This window comes from Anopheles coluzzii, chromosome 3 (assembly GCF_943734685.1).
Source record: "Anopheles coluzzii chromosome 3, AcolN3, whole genome shotgun sequence".
Lineage (NCBI taxonomy): Eukaryota > Metazoa > Arthropoda > Insecta > Diptera > Culicidae > Anopheles > Anopheles coluzzii.
Window position 1 is genome coordinate 66185601 of NC_064671.1, and position 13590 is coordinate 66199190.

At 39.2% G+C, this 13590-nt stretch overlaps 1 protein-coding gene across 1 annotated transcript in view; it reads right to left on the bottom strand.

Moving 5' to 3' along the window:
• The window catches only part of LOC120958998 (RYamide receptor-like), a 30305-nt gene that overhangs the window by 15443 nt on the left and 1272 nt on the right, over positions 1 to 13590 (bottom strand). The gene's annotated exons all lie outside the window — the stretch shown is intronic.

Consider the following 13590-nt stretch of genomic DNA (forward strand, 5'->3'; position numbering starts at 1 on the left):
CAATTTGGAGCCGCTTCAGAAAATATGTTATTTTTCTATGTTTTGTTTTTTACTTAGTCTGGACTGTAAAAGCTTTTTAATTGATATATACATATGTTGTGAAAGTATTTCGGATCATTTTCGCATAAAAAATGGTGAAAATTAAATTTGAGATCCGGCATGACTATTCCCTCAATGATCAAGAAAAGCTTCCACCAGCCGCTGTCAGATGCGCTAGTGAAAATCAAAATTACACTAGCGAGTACGGACAATGTACCCCGGCCTTAACGATGACTGATGGTTCACTATAAAGTTGGCAGAGAGCTTGATCGTTAATGTTGTTGGACTAAAGTATTGGGCGCTGAAAGTATGGTTTTAAAAATGCCAGAGCAAACCAAACGATAGTAATGAATTCGATTTCATAGAGTGTGGTTATAAGTTTAAGGCCGCTGCCAGACACAACGAAAAACCACCGTAAATTGAAACAAATGAAATATAACGCATTGTAACGCTTCTTTGTTTTGGTCCACCCGTAGGCGAACGAAATCCTAACGAAATATTTGTTAGTATGCTTCTGTAGTGTAAACCAACAATTTTACACTAATTAAACTAAAGTTTTTTTTATTATTCTTATCAAAATTGAGTCAAGTAAAACTCACTTTTTTATTTGGTTACAATAAAAAGCGTTATTTTTTGTTATTCCGTTTTCGTTGCGGTGCTTTTTCGCTGTGTCTGGCAGAGGCTTTACAGCTGAACTCTTCACTCTATTACTCCATGTATTGCTCTATCCCGTCTCTTTCTCTTCCTCTTTTTTTAATGTCTTATTTGTAAAATGTATTAGTCAAGATGATCGAGCCCTCTGGAAATTACTCAAGTTAAGTTTTAGTTTACATTCTACAAGACTGACAAGACTTTCTTTCTTCCTTCCTTCACATATACTTGTCATTAAATCCAATGTGTACGCTCGACTCGATGAGCTGGATGAATCATTACTTGAGTCTTTCTTTGATTAATGCAATCACAAGGAGAACAATCTTAATTATACCCCTTATTTTCTTTACTCCACTTTGGCTGTAAATCTCGCCTTAACAAAGGTTATAGTGCACGAAGGGCACTCCTTTAATAGGCTTCACTAAGCGGAAAAAGTTTGCCGGAAAGTTTGAAACTTATTCGTGGTTTCGAGAAAAACATGTACTACCTTCGTTCATTTTCACAACACGAAAGTAAACTTCTACGGTATGCACCGTTCTTGCTTGAAATTGTGGCTATAACAACGTTTCTAACCGGTGCTATTAAAATTGTTCCAGTGTTCCATTTTCCAGTACGATTCCTCGAACTATTTTCAGTCTCTTCCTCCCATCAAACATTGCGAGGGTTGCAAGTGGTATCATCTGTTCGAAATCTCAAGATATTTTAATAAAATATTTACTTTTTATTCACAAATTATTTTTTGCTGTATTATTTGTCGAAAAGATCACTTTTCAAATTTTTTTGAATTTTTGCCAAATAAAATCTCAAAATTTAGGATGTTTAGTAAGCTATAATTTGCAATGTTATGCCTGCTCTCGGGGTGCTATAATTATAACTGCTAAAACTAGGGGTGAAAAAACTACCAAGGCTCGCAAGCTCTTTAATGCGAGGGCTCTGGGGCGGAGAACTTGTATGACGTGCGAGCTCTCGCAAATCGCTGTCAGTTGCATGACGGGCTAACACTATTGCCAACGAACGTCGTTTGTAAAACCGAGGACATTTGTATTTCAGCGAAATATTAATGTAAACCATCAACTATTGCGGCATTATATGCGATGCGATGGAAATGCTTTGTTGCTTCCTAGATTTAATGGGACGTTGAGTTGATCGCAGTTTGTCGTGCGGGAAGCTCATATATGTTCATTTTGCTACAAGCATTTAAGTTTAAATGTAGCATACACTACCAAGAAATGAAAAAGGAGTTTTATTTGATTCGAGTTTTAGTTGACCTTTGACGCTACAAAAGGATAGTTCTATAACAAAGAGTACGTACATTGTTCATAAATCGTTGTAAGCCACTTCCTCCTTCTTCACTCTAGGAAATATTTTCCACAAACCAGCTCAACTCTTTTTTTGTATTTTAGCTCCCTTCTATGAGACAAATATTTGCTTTGGCGCTCGTGGCGCTGCTCGTTATTGTTTTCAAGCGAGACCCGTGCGCTTATCGTTTCAATTACATTTTCCAATCCAATTCCTAGTATAAATTATCCCTCTCTGGTATGCTTAGAAAAATACTTTGCTGGCAAGAAACAGTAGCAGTGTCTTGTTACAGTAGCAAATGAACAGTTCAAAATGCTGAACTTTTTTTCCCACATTTCTTTTCATAGAAATTTAAGGCAAAATCAATGCAGAAAAGTATGTGAACTCAAGCAATCAAGCAACAGCCAGGAATGCGTTACAGACAACAATGTAATCGGTCCAGCGCGACCCGTTTATGGTTCATTGTGCTTGCGTGCCTCCTCCCCTCCCCGCCCCGCCATTTGTATCGCTCCTGCCTGAAGGGAAATTGTTTATTGAAGGATTTATTTTCATTTCAAGTTTGTTGCTTCAATTCAACTGTGAAGTAACTACTGCACCCAACAACTCTCGCTGCGGTACGTGCGGTGAATATTTAATGTAAAACAAATGTACTCTCCCTTTCTCGCGACAGCGTGTGATGAGAAAAGTAACCCGGCCAATTTTGAAATTAATTTTTCACTTTCGTTTTGCTCGGGATTCGGTAACGACTCATACACAAAATTTTTGGTACAAAAAAACCCACGATCTGGCCAACTGTCTGGCAAACAAATGTGACACAGCAAACAAAGTTTGTTCAGCTGGAAGTTGCCGTTTGGTATGAGTGAAAGATGAATGATGCAGAATTGGCAGCGAACGTATACCATACCGTGAAACTCAGCCTTAGACATCCCGCCCCCCCCCCCCCCACCCCCTGCCCATCTTTGCATGATGGGATGAAATTGATTTTGGTACAAAACCGGTACGGTACGTGACGGAAAGTGCTTTTCTGCTTAGTTTCTTATGTTTCGTCCATTTAGATGGGTTTTACCATTGCTATGCTTTGTTACGTGCAGATAAACTTCGGGGTCAGTACGGGGCGAATGGTAACGGGGAGTTACACAACTGGGAGCAGATATTTTGCAGAGAGGCGAATTTAAATATAACCCACCCACCCCTCCCCAGGGGTGCAATTGAATTTCCACGCCAGGAAGTTGAATCGACATTCAATGTTCCCGTCACAGCATGCTGCTTTTCGGCTGGGTGGTGGAATTACATCCAAAAATCCTTTGTGTGTGTCGCGCAAAACAGCACGCATACGCGTGGCGTGCGCGGTGAATAATTAGGCGCCTCCATCGGGTGCGCTCCGCGCAGAATGAGTGAAACGGAGCAGTATGAGTGTAAATAACGTACTGTAAATGATGCTACCATATTTTATGAATATTTTATGAGAACAGAAAAGTTTTACTCTTGTTTTGTGTATCATTAACACTTGCTTTGTTGAGTGTTTTACTGAAATATGGCTCATAAATGTAAATAATATGCAGCATGCTACAAATTAAAAAAAAAAAACAATACTATTAAAGGGCTTTTGTTGAAAGTCTTACTTGAAAACGGAAACAATGTACCCGCAATTCGTGTATATTAACAAAAACTAAATAAAGAAATAAAGAAATAAAAATGTGTAAAATTTTTCCACGTTTTGCGTATTCATTGTAGTTGCATACTTTTAGGCGTTTTCTCTTCCACAGGCAGTTCTATCAACCTTAGCGCTTACGAAAGAAGCGCATTGTCCTCCAATAACCGGTATGGGGGTTCAATACAAGTACTTTCCTTTTGTGCAGCAATCCCACAGAGACCTAACCTTACTCATACAGCGTTACATTATTTTGCCACTCACTCAGCTAGGTATAAACCACTGTAATTTTGCATGCACTGTGACAAAGATGACAAACAAAACTTTAAAGGCTTCTCTTCAAATACAAGGATACAAGGTTTCAAATTGCAACAATTAATATTCGGTTTATCCAGGGTTCCCGATGTTTTTTTTTGCTTGTATTTCAAATATTGTTGAATTCCGAAATTTCTGAAATTCGTCTCCCCAGTTATTGAGCGTTTCACACAATGTTAACAAAAAAAATTATGCCAATAACTTGGGCGATTTACAAAAAAAGTAGTGTCATGAAAAAATCATGAAAAACCCTGTAAGCAGTTTCTCGATAAACAAATGTCTCCTATAAATAGCAAGCCAATACACACAACGGGCATTACTAATAGAATAAATAATTGGTGCAGAACACTATGTCACACGACTTAATCACTTCCTCACACACACACACACACTCACACACACACACTCCAAACACAGTCCACCCGGAGTGCAGCATAGCGCAATACCAGTGCGCACTAAAATACGCTGCACCACAGCTGCCGCTTATCCCAACAATCAACCGCCAACAGTCAGTGCGCGCGAGCGGAAAACACACATTGTACAAAGTAATTGTAAAACGCTCTTTGCAAATTGTGGTGACCCCTTTTTGTGGCCGTCGGAGAGACTGTGGGGAAGCAGTGCTATTGATACACAGACAGGCGGAAGCAGGGAGGCTTCTTCTGCCCTTCGAACGTAGGGAGGTAGCGATTGTTTGACAAATGCACTGCTGACCGTGCATAAAATTCCCTTTTATGTGCTAATAAAAAAAAAACGGGAAATGCTCCATTTGATACAGCACGGGTCGATGTCGATCGCTTCTCTTTAGCGGATGCAGTTGTGTTGGAGCATAAAGTGGTGCCATAATTTTACAAAATGTATTTTCATGCAAGCTTACGCAAAATGTTGCAAAAGTATGAATTTAAATCAAATGTAAAAAAATAACAAGGTACTTTGATTTGCATAAATGCTTAACGATTTTACCGTAATCCAACAGAAACAGCAAAACGAAAGCGTAATAATGTTGTAAATCTTTATGTCAAAAATCACCCCAAAAAAGTCTCCCTCCTGCATGCAAGGAAGATTAGCATCCGCAAACAACACAGGGGGCTGCTGTAATCTGCTTTGCAAATTTAAACAGCGCTTTTAAAAAGCCATCCAAAACACCGAAACCCGCTCAGCCTTTTGCGTCAACTCAAAGCGGTCCGATCTGCTCCGTGTGGTCCAGGCAACCGGCTGGTTGTACTACCATCACCGCTGTTTATCAGGCTGCCGACCTCCGTAATTGGTCTAATTAAATTGCCAGTGCAAACGAGACGTGCAAACAGAGACACCCCACACACACACACACACACACACACTCACCCGGCAAGGCAAAGTCGAACCACCAAACCGGCAGGGCGTTTTATTCATCGCGCGTTCGATATTGGCGCGCGAACTGTTTAGCGCAATGATGACGCCAGCCAGTGGCGCAAAGGGCAGGCGTGCGGAACAGGGAGGGTGAAGGTGCTACTACTGCCGCGCGTGATACTAATCCCTTTGTTTACGTGTTGGGCGTTCGGGTTTGTGTGTGGTCTAGGCGAAAGCGAAGGGAATGGGCGGACATTAATACTTCTTTTAACAGCCAACCTACTTGGCAGCCTTTGCCTTTGCTTGCTGAAGATTAATTTGGTACCGCAAACGAAACGCAAGGTGTTGGCTTTTGTTTTGCTATTTCCTTTTTTTCTTAACGAAGCACAACTTCATTTTGTTGTATTCAATGGACACTCGTTCGCCCGGGTGTGGCTACGTATAACCGCTCCGAGCGGAACTCCATTTCCGGTAGTGATTGTAATTATAAATTTTCGACTAGAAACGAAAAAGTTGCACTGTTTATCTAACCCTCCATACGTACGTTCTCTCACGCTATCTGCTTGCTCTTTCTTCCAATTCCTCGGAAATTGTATCTCTAGCTTGTGTGAGAGCACGTGGTGTAAGGCGTTTGGGGTTGTTTTCCCCTTCCTCCTGGAAGGCGAAATAAAAATGCCAAGGTGTGAACTGGTGAATCGAGGAGTTCACGTAGATGGGGGATTTAACGATTTGTTTAGACAGCTCCGGATGCGGAACGGTGTTGAAGCTACGGGATGTTAGGAAAGCGTGTGTTAGGAAAAGTTCAAATTGCATCTTGTTGCCGTTTTAATTGAGTAACTTTTTTTGTTTGGTGCGGTCCTCTCTTCCCTCCGCACCATCGTACCTGTTTACGCGAATGGAAGTAAAGTGTTGCAAAATCATCGTTCATCGTCTATCAAAGTGTAGCGAATGGGGATTTTGCCTTTTTAAAGCGTTTAAAGTGCTTGATCGCGGTATGATTTTATGGGCACCGTTTAACGAACTGCACCGTTTTATGCCGGTGGCGAGTGAAATGGTGCAGCGTTTGGTGTGTGAGGCACAGTGTGTTTCGGAAACAAAAAGACTGTTAGGAGGATGCGTACGCTGTTTGGAGCTCATAGGAGCTATTTATAATCATTATTATTTTTGTGTGTTTTCAGCTTTAAACTTTTTGAGGAATAGCATAACAAGGTTTTCCTATTCCTATGTAATGAATAGGGTAAGTGTACCAATTATGGCTATAGTCTTCAAGATACATATGGTATGTTTTTTCGAAGCCTGAAATGTGTAGAACACGAAAGTTGCCCCAATTTTTAGAGAAATTGTAGAACATTTAATTTAAAAAATTGCATCTCAAGCTATGGCTACAGTGTTCCAAGCAATTCGCCATGGCTGTACCAATTGTGGCAGTAGCCCTAACCTGGGGGATATTTACACCAAAATTCATTTTGTGCCATTTTTTTTAAACTCAAATAAAGTAAATTCAAGTCTATTGCAGCAAAATAAGTATGAAAACACCCAAACCCAACATGCCCGTCGTGGGTTCAAGCCTCGCTTGGACCGTCTCTCCGTAGCAAAACAAACTATCCGACTGCGTAGTACTTGCCAAGAAGTTTCGCCTGTATAGGCTGGCATGACGTAAGTTGTTACGCGAAGAAGAATAAGAAGCTCAAGCTCAATGAATCATTTGAGATGTATGAATCTCTTGAGATCCCTAAAACTTCGTGAATGTTTCGAGTTAAATGAATCTTTTGAAATTCAAGAATCTTTCGAGATTCATGATTCTTTCGAGATTGAATCTGAATCAGATTTACCCAACACTATTTTCGACACACTTCATACAGTCAGTCCAAAAAGTATTCGTCTAGCTGAATATTTTACAGCAAGAAACGAATTATGGCCGCAACAGGCATGGGGCGGTAAAAGTAATGAAGAGGTTTGATAAAAAGACCATCAATATACACGTATTGCTAAAAAAAAACCATTAAAATCGTGCAATAGCAACCAAAACACATAAAAAGCTAAAAAAAGTCCTTTGATGGGAGCGCAAAAAGTATTCGTCTAACTAGTACTACGTCAGGCGTGACTAAATTTATTATTATCAATCAGCTAGTTACTTCCATCTAAACTAATGCAATTCTGTTGTTTCAATTGCACTTCAAGTGGTCAGAGAGTCATTACAGGCGGGGAAGTTAAATGAATGGAGAACGATGGCGAAAATCGTATCTTAATCCTATGCATAACCTATCCTACCCATTTTTGAAGGTTACAAAAAGTGTGGGAGGCCTCGTTCCTTCATTTGATCAGCGTTTGGTCATTTTCTGATACTAATTGTATGACAAACTGCCATGTAAGCAGCCATCATTGACGGTAAATCTAACGAAAGAAGCAGTTTCAATGTCCAAAAAATCAAATATTACCAAGGAATCAGTGCATTTTATGATGGCCAATAAGAACAGTAAAAGATATGGGTCACATTTGGTTTATGGGTCATACTGCATTTCATTGTAGCTGGTCATGTTATGCCTTGAATGGGTGAGTTGTTACAAACATGTTTTGTTTGAATAATACCACACGCAGAAAGTGGCCAAAACTGGTCAAATCAAATAAAATAATTCAAAAAAAAAATCATTTGAAATTAGGCTGAACTAACATATTAAATCAAGTATAACTCGTCAAGGTCATACGGCCGCCGTCTAATATAGCGAAAACAGTCTACTAAGATGCAGCAACAAAATCTCGTTTAACGGTAACACCAGGATGTCATTATACCAGGGCTCATTGAGGAAAGGGGAGCTATAAAAATGATTCAAATTGATAGGAGACGAGATGAGGAAACATATTAATGCACTTTTTAAGTACTTTGAGTCCCAGTTCTGAGACTGATTTTTACTTAAAATGTATCACATGTTTCAAGACCGGTCGAGCTGGAGAACATACAGAGCATTGTCATTTGCCCGAAACACCAAACCAGCTGAAACCAAACTGATGAAAATGATTTAATGCACTCTCAATATGATATAAGATGCCAATTTTTCAATGGAACTTGGCCATGTGGCACGGAAATGCAATCATTCTACTAGAGAATAATTGGAACAAGCTTGTAGGATGTAGGGGTCAAAATACGTCTTTTTAAAGGTTCAAATGAGTTCTTGCGTTGTGCAAGTAGTCACCAATAGTCATAAATGCAATAAGAAACAAGATCAGGACATTTTTTTAATTCCATAACCTTTGTTTTCTTAAGCATATTACGCCAAAAGCCTGATAGGCGAATACTTTTTGCGCACCCATCAAAGGACTTTTTTTAGCTTTTATGTGTTTTGGTTGCTATTGCACGATTTTAATGGTTATTTTTTAGCAGTATATGTGTGTTGATGGTCCCTTTATCAAACCCCATGATTATTTTTACCACGCCATGCCTATTGCAACCCTAATTCGCCTTTTTCTGCAAAATATTCAGCTAGACGAATACTTTTTGGACTGACTGTATCTCCTAACAATCCTTCACATCACCTGGAAGCTATACAGAAGCCAGCTACCGTTTCAGCACTAGACGCAGAGGAGCGCACTTGCCAATAGGACGAGTGGCGTTCACATTTCGCCTATTTCGTATCAAATACATTCAAGACTTATAAGACTTATAGATGAAACTGATTCCATTTAATAACACTTTACAAGTAAATCATTCTTAATACTCATACTTACACTTTAGATTGCGAAAATAACAACGAGAAACCCGATTTCTTCACTTGTAAACTACGACCAAAACTACAGTTGTAAGCAAAGCATCCATGGTATACTGCGATATTTGGTACACCGATGGTTAGTTGTACAAATTACGGACGAAAAGAAAAAGGCACATTTTTTATCAAATGATGGTAAATTTTGATGTGAATTCGTTAAATAATTAATATTTTGTATCAAACCGATGATTTTAAGGTAGAATTATGGTTAGATGCTAGAAAATTGCTAATTTTCCAACGGTGCTACTCTTAGCAAAATGGTAAGAGATGCCAAACATCTTGGCAACAAATTAAAAAAGGGTGATATTTAACAAACGGTAATGGCCAGCACAAAAATAATGAACACAGTATATATATATATTACAGAGGTCGATGCATGGCTCGATTTTGGTGCACCATTTTCATACAAGGTTTTTGACAGTTAGATGAAAAAGTGTTTACAAACATTTTCACACAACCAAACACTTTTAAGGGCCAATTATGATTTTGGCGTGGTATGGAGCGGAGCAGTGGTTTTCAGTAATTCATCACTTAAAAACGACCACAATCTAGAAACTACCCTCTTGGCTTTGATCCTCTTGAGCTGCACAAGATTTCGTCCTTATTTTGGACACTGAGCTTGCTATAATCAATAAATTGCTCTTTATTTATATGTTTTATTGATATTCTTAAAAAAAATAAACAACAAATTATGACCAAACGTTGTAAAAATGACCGAAAATGCATTAAAACCATTGCATGCACCACAACTTAAACCTCAATGCATGTTGCGATGAAACGATTGAAGCTTTATCATCAAACTGTCAAAACTTTCCCACGCTTTTTGATAAACTGTTTTAGGCCTTAATCTAAGATGAAGAAAACGGGAGAATAATTAATTACGTAAATTAACTTTTTACAATAGAAATGCTCTTTTCAATAAGGGTATTTTTTGCAAAAATGGAGAACGAAAGCACAATTGCCCTTTGTTAAAATTATTGAATTGAATTTTGGAAATTATTTGACTTAGAGACACACTGTAGTGTTTGTCGTGTACATTCTACTCAACCAACCATAAATAATTGGTAAATATAATTCAAAAGTTGCCTTTTATTGTATTGAAATAATCAATGAACCTGTTGAAACTGTATCTTTAGCCTCTATCTATAAGATATGGCCCTACATAATTTAAAACTACACATCGGTAGAAAAGATTTTGCAAGCATTTTAAAAGTTAAATGCTAAAACTTTTTTTTTAATTTTTTTAGTGTTAGCACGTTAATTTGTCTAGTGTCTTAACAAAGAGAATTATTCAACCCTTACACAGGCTTCAACGTTTGATTTGATTTGACATAATTCTCGATAATTGCATGGTCTTCTGTGTACATCAATGCATTTTACCATACACGCAAGCCATGGCTTCAAATGGAAATGTTTACTGAAGACCAACAAACATAAAACGGCGAAAAAATGATAAAAAAAAACTTCAGTATTTTTTTTTCCTTTGTGCATCCGACCACATTGTGTACAGCGAGAAAACAACGGAAAACGTTCGCATAATATGGTAGGGAAGAATGAATTCAAATCAAATTACAAAACCGCCTGCTGTGCGTTCTCGTAACTTTACCGCCAACCATATTGGGCTGATGGTGATATGATATGATTTTAACCTCCTCCCACTCCTCCCCCACTGCAGTTTACTGATCTCGAAATAGTTCAAAGAATGGCCTACTTCCTGCGGTGCAAAGATACTGGTCAGTAATTAAATCTCCGGCAGCGCTAATACGATTTCAGAGCGCCTACGGCCAGCCGGAGCAAACGTTGTAAAAGGAGATGCTTCGAGTTTCGTTTCTTTCCTGTGTGCTGTGTTTATTATATTTTATTTTTTTTGCCTGCCTGACTTTGATCGAGTGGTTTTTCGATTTCATCCCGAGGCTGATCTGGAATGGAGCCTTGTCCTTCGATGCAACAAAGACATTTTATGTTGCGTGTGTTTCTGCTCCATCACGTGTCGTGATTTATCGAGCGCTTCGTGAAAAGAAAAACGCTCAAACCGAAGGAAATCAATTAGGAAGGGAATATTTTTATCACCCACTCATATAATCAACCGAAATGGCAAATTAGTTTTGGCACAAAGGTTTCACTGTTCTGTCCTAGGCCCTTCTGCTCGAGCCGTCATCCGGCTATTTCGTGCGTACGCTTCCTGTGTCACAGGGCACACATCCTGAGCCTGAGTCCCACAGAAAAGATCGTTCAATCTATGTTTATGGCCCTGCAGCTTTCACCCGTGTCCCAGGAGAAGCATATACCTTTTCGGTGACATCCGGTGCGATGGGCTTTCTTTGTTCCCAGGTTATCAGTTTTGTCGTTTGGAAAAGATAGTTCTTTTTGTTATCATCATGCTCCTTCCTGGATGCAATAAAAACATGTACAATCCATGCGATGGGCACACGCTTCGGTTATAAATGAACCTATACCCAAGTGGTAACATGGATCATGCTGCGTAACAGCACCTACGTGAGTCCAAAAATGACAGAACATTGTTTCATACAACAAATTTTCGTACACAGCTAGTGATTGTTATTCATATATTTAAACAAAAAAAGTAATTAACTTCAAAAACAATGCGAATTGGCGTGTGACATTTCCATTGGTGTCATTAAAAATTAACATCACGTAGCGTCCTGTATCACCGTGCCAAACCATTTTTATTGTTCCGCCATCAGACCTGGCAGGAAATTGTGGCGAATAATACCGTAAAAACATCACAGCATCAAAAGGCCGTTCGGTAAACAAAACCATGCGCCCATATTATAAATGATGTCGGGTGTAGACTTCAGCGAAGGACTCCCAGGACCACCTGTCACCGGTACACCCGGAGTGTGATGGAGGTTACGACCGCAAACCGGTACGCCACAACACCGAACTCGATTATCTTTGTGCACTGTGTGCGAATCGTCATGTCCCAATTGGTGGGGGATTCACTTGGGTTTGTTCACGTGATTCGTGTAGATATGATATGCGTTGTCACGGTTCACGGGTCCCGTCGCTGTGGCGTGTTTGGTTGTAAGTGGTGCCGAACATTCCCGACCCCGGATTAGCAATGTAATTTGTAATTGAGCTGCGGTGATTTATTAAACGTGTTTCTAAACCAAGCAAACACCATTTTGGATGGAAAATAACGTCTATTGCTTAAATTTCACGGCTTCTGAGTGTTGAATAAAAAACATTCGCTGCAACGCTGTGATTGATGTTGCTCTGGTGCCAATACCCATTACCATGTGTTGTAGGTGTGTATTATGGATATGAATATGGTTTAACATGTAGAAATTTAGTTGTGTAGCGCCTAAAGTTATGCAAGTTGCACCATATTGTTTGTGCACGTTGTACACGTTCACATACGCAGTTAAGCAGCAAGCGTAACAAATTACCTGCTTTTAGGCGCTATAAACACACACAAAACAACACAATCTCACGAGAAGTAGCAAACGTGTGCTGTTTGTAGGCGGTGCTGAAGAATAGTTCGATTGCATGTGTGTTCAATGTTCCATCACCGTCCATAAACAATGAAAGATGAAGGATCCGCTCTTCACAAATCCACTAAGATGCTCATTAGCAGTACCAATATGTGATATTTAATATGTTTGGTTTTCATTCAAGCGTACATTTTAAAGCCGGCATATCTATCGTTTGGTTGTGAACACGAAAGAAATGTTAAAAATTTCAATACTTTGATATACTAAATTTTCAAGTGCTTTTCGTTAGTTTTAACGAGTGTTTACATTTTTAAATGTTTTGATTCGTTCCACGATTTGTAATGTCGTTTACAAATTACAAATAACTTGAAATAATCATTCCCACACAGATTATTAAAACCAAACCGCATAGCAGCAGAGAGCAGAGGGTAATTCACTTACTTAAAATAAAACTTGCATGCATCCACCGTAATGATAATAAAGGGATAAATAGCAATTAAACAAATGCGGTTTCGGTACAGATAAATTAATGTTCAAGGCAAATGGCTTTGGAAATGGAGTTTCAACATGCGTCAGAACACGCTTAAAGGTTTCTACCATGGTTCTCCTAGACAGGACGGTGTAGTAAGTAGGTCAGTAGATGCAGGGAATACATCCTAGTGGCAAAAGGGTTGATACTAATTTCGTATTCATTTCAGCATCCCAACCCAACCACAAGGTAAATCTACGTTCCAGGTAATCCAATTCCTTTACTCAGTCCCAAGAGTAATTTTCTCGTATTTCCACTAGTCAGCCATGCTGCATATGACAAGGAATTTACCTCGCCATTTCCGGAAAACAGATACATTGCAAATTGTCTCACATTGTAGAGAGGGGGTACTATGCAAATTTAAATTATCTACTTGGGCTTGAATTTATGTCTTTTTGATGTTATGATACCGCAGTGAACAGTATCTGGCGTCTATTACCATCCACAACTACAGCAATAAAAATCTCTGGAAAATATATTTCACCGCTTCCATTCGGCCATCCCACCTCGAAACAGCTACATAGTCCTCTCAAACAATATGCCCCCACGGGTGGGTGGCCATTT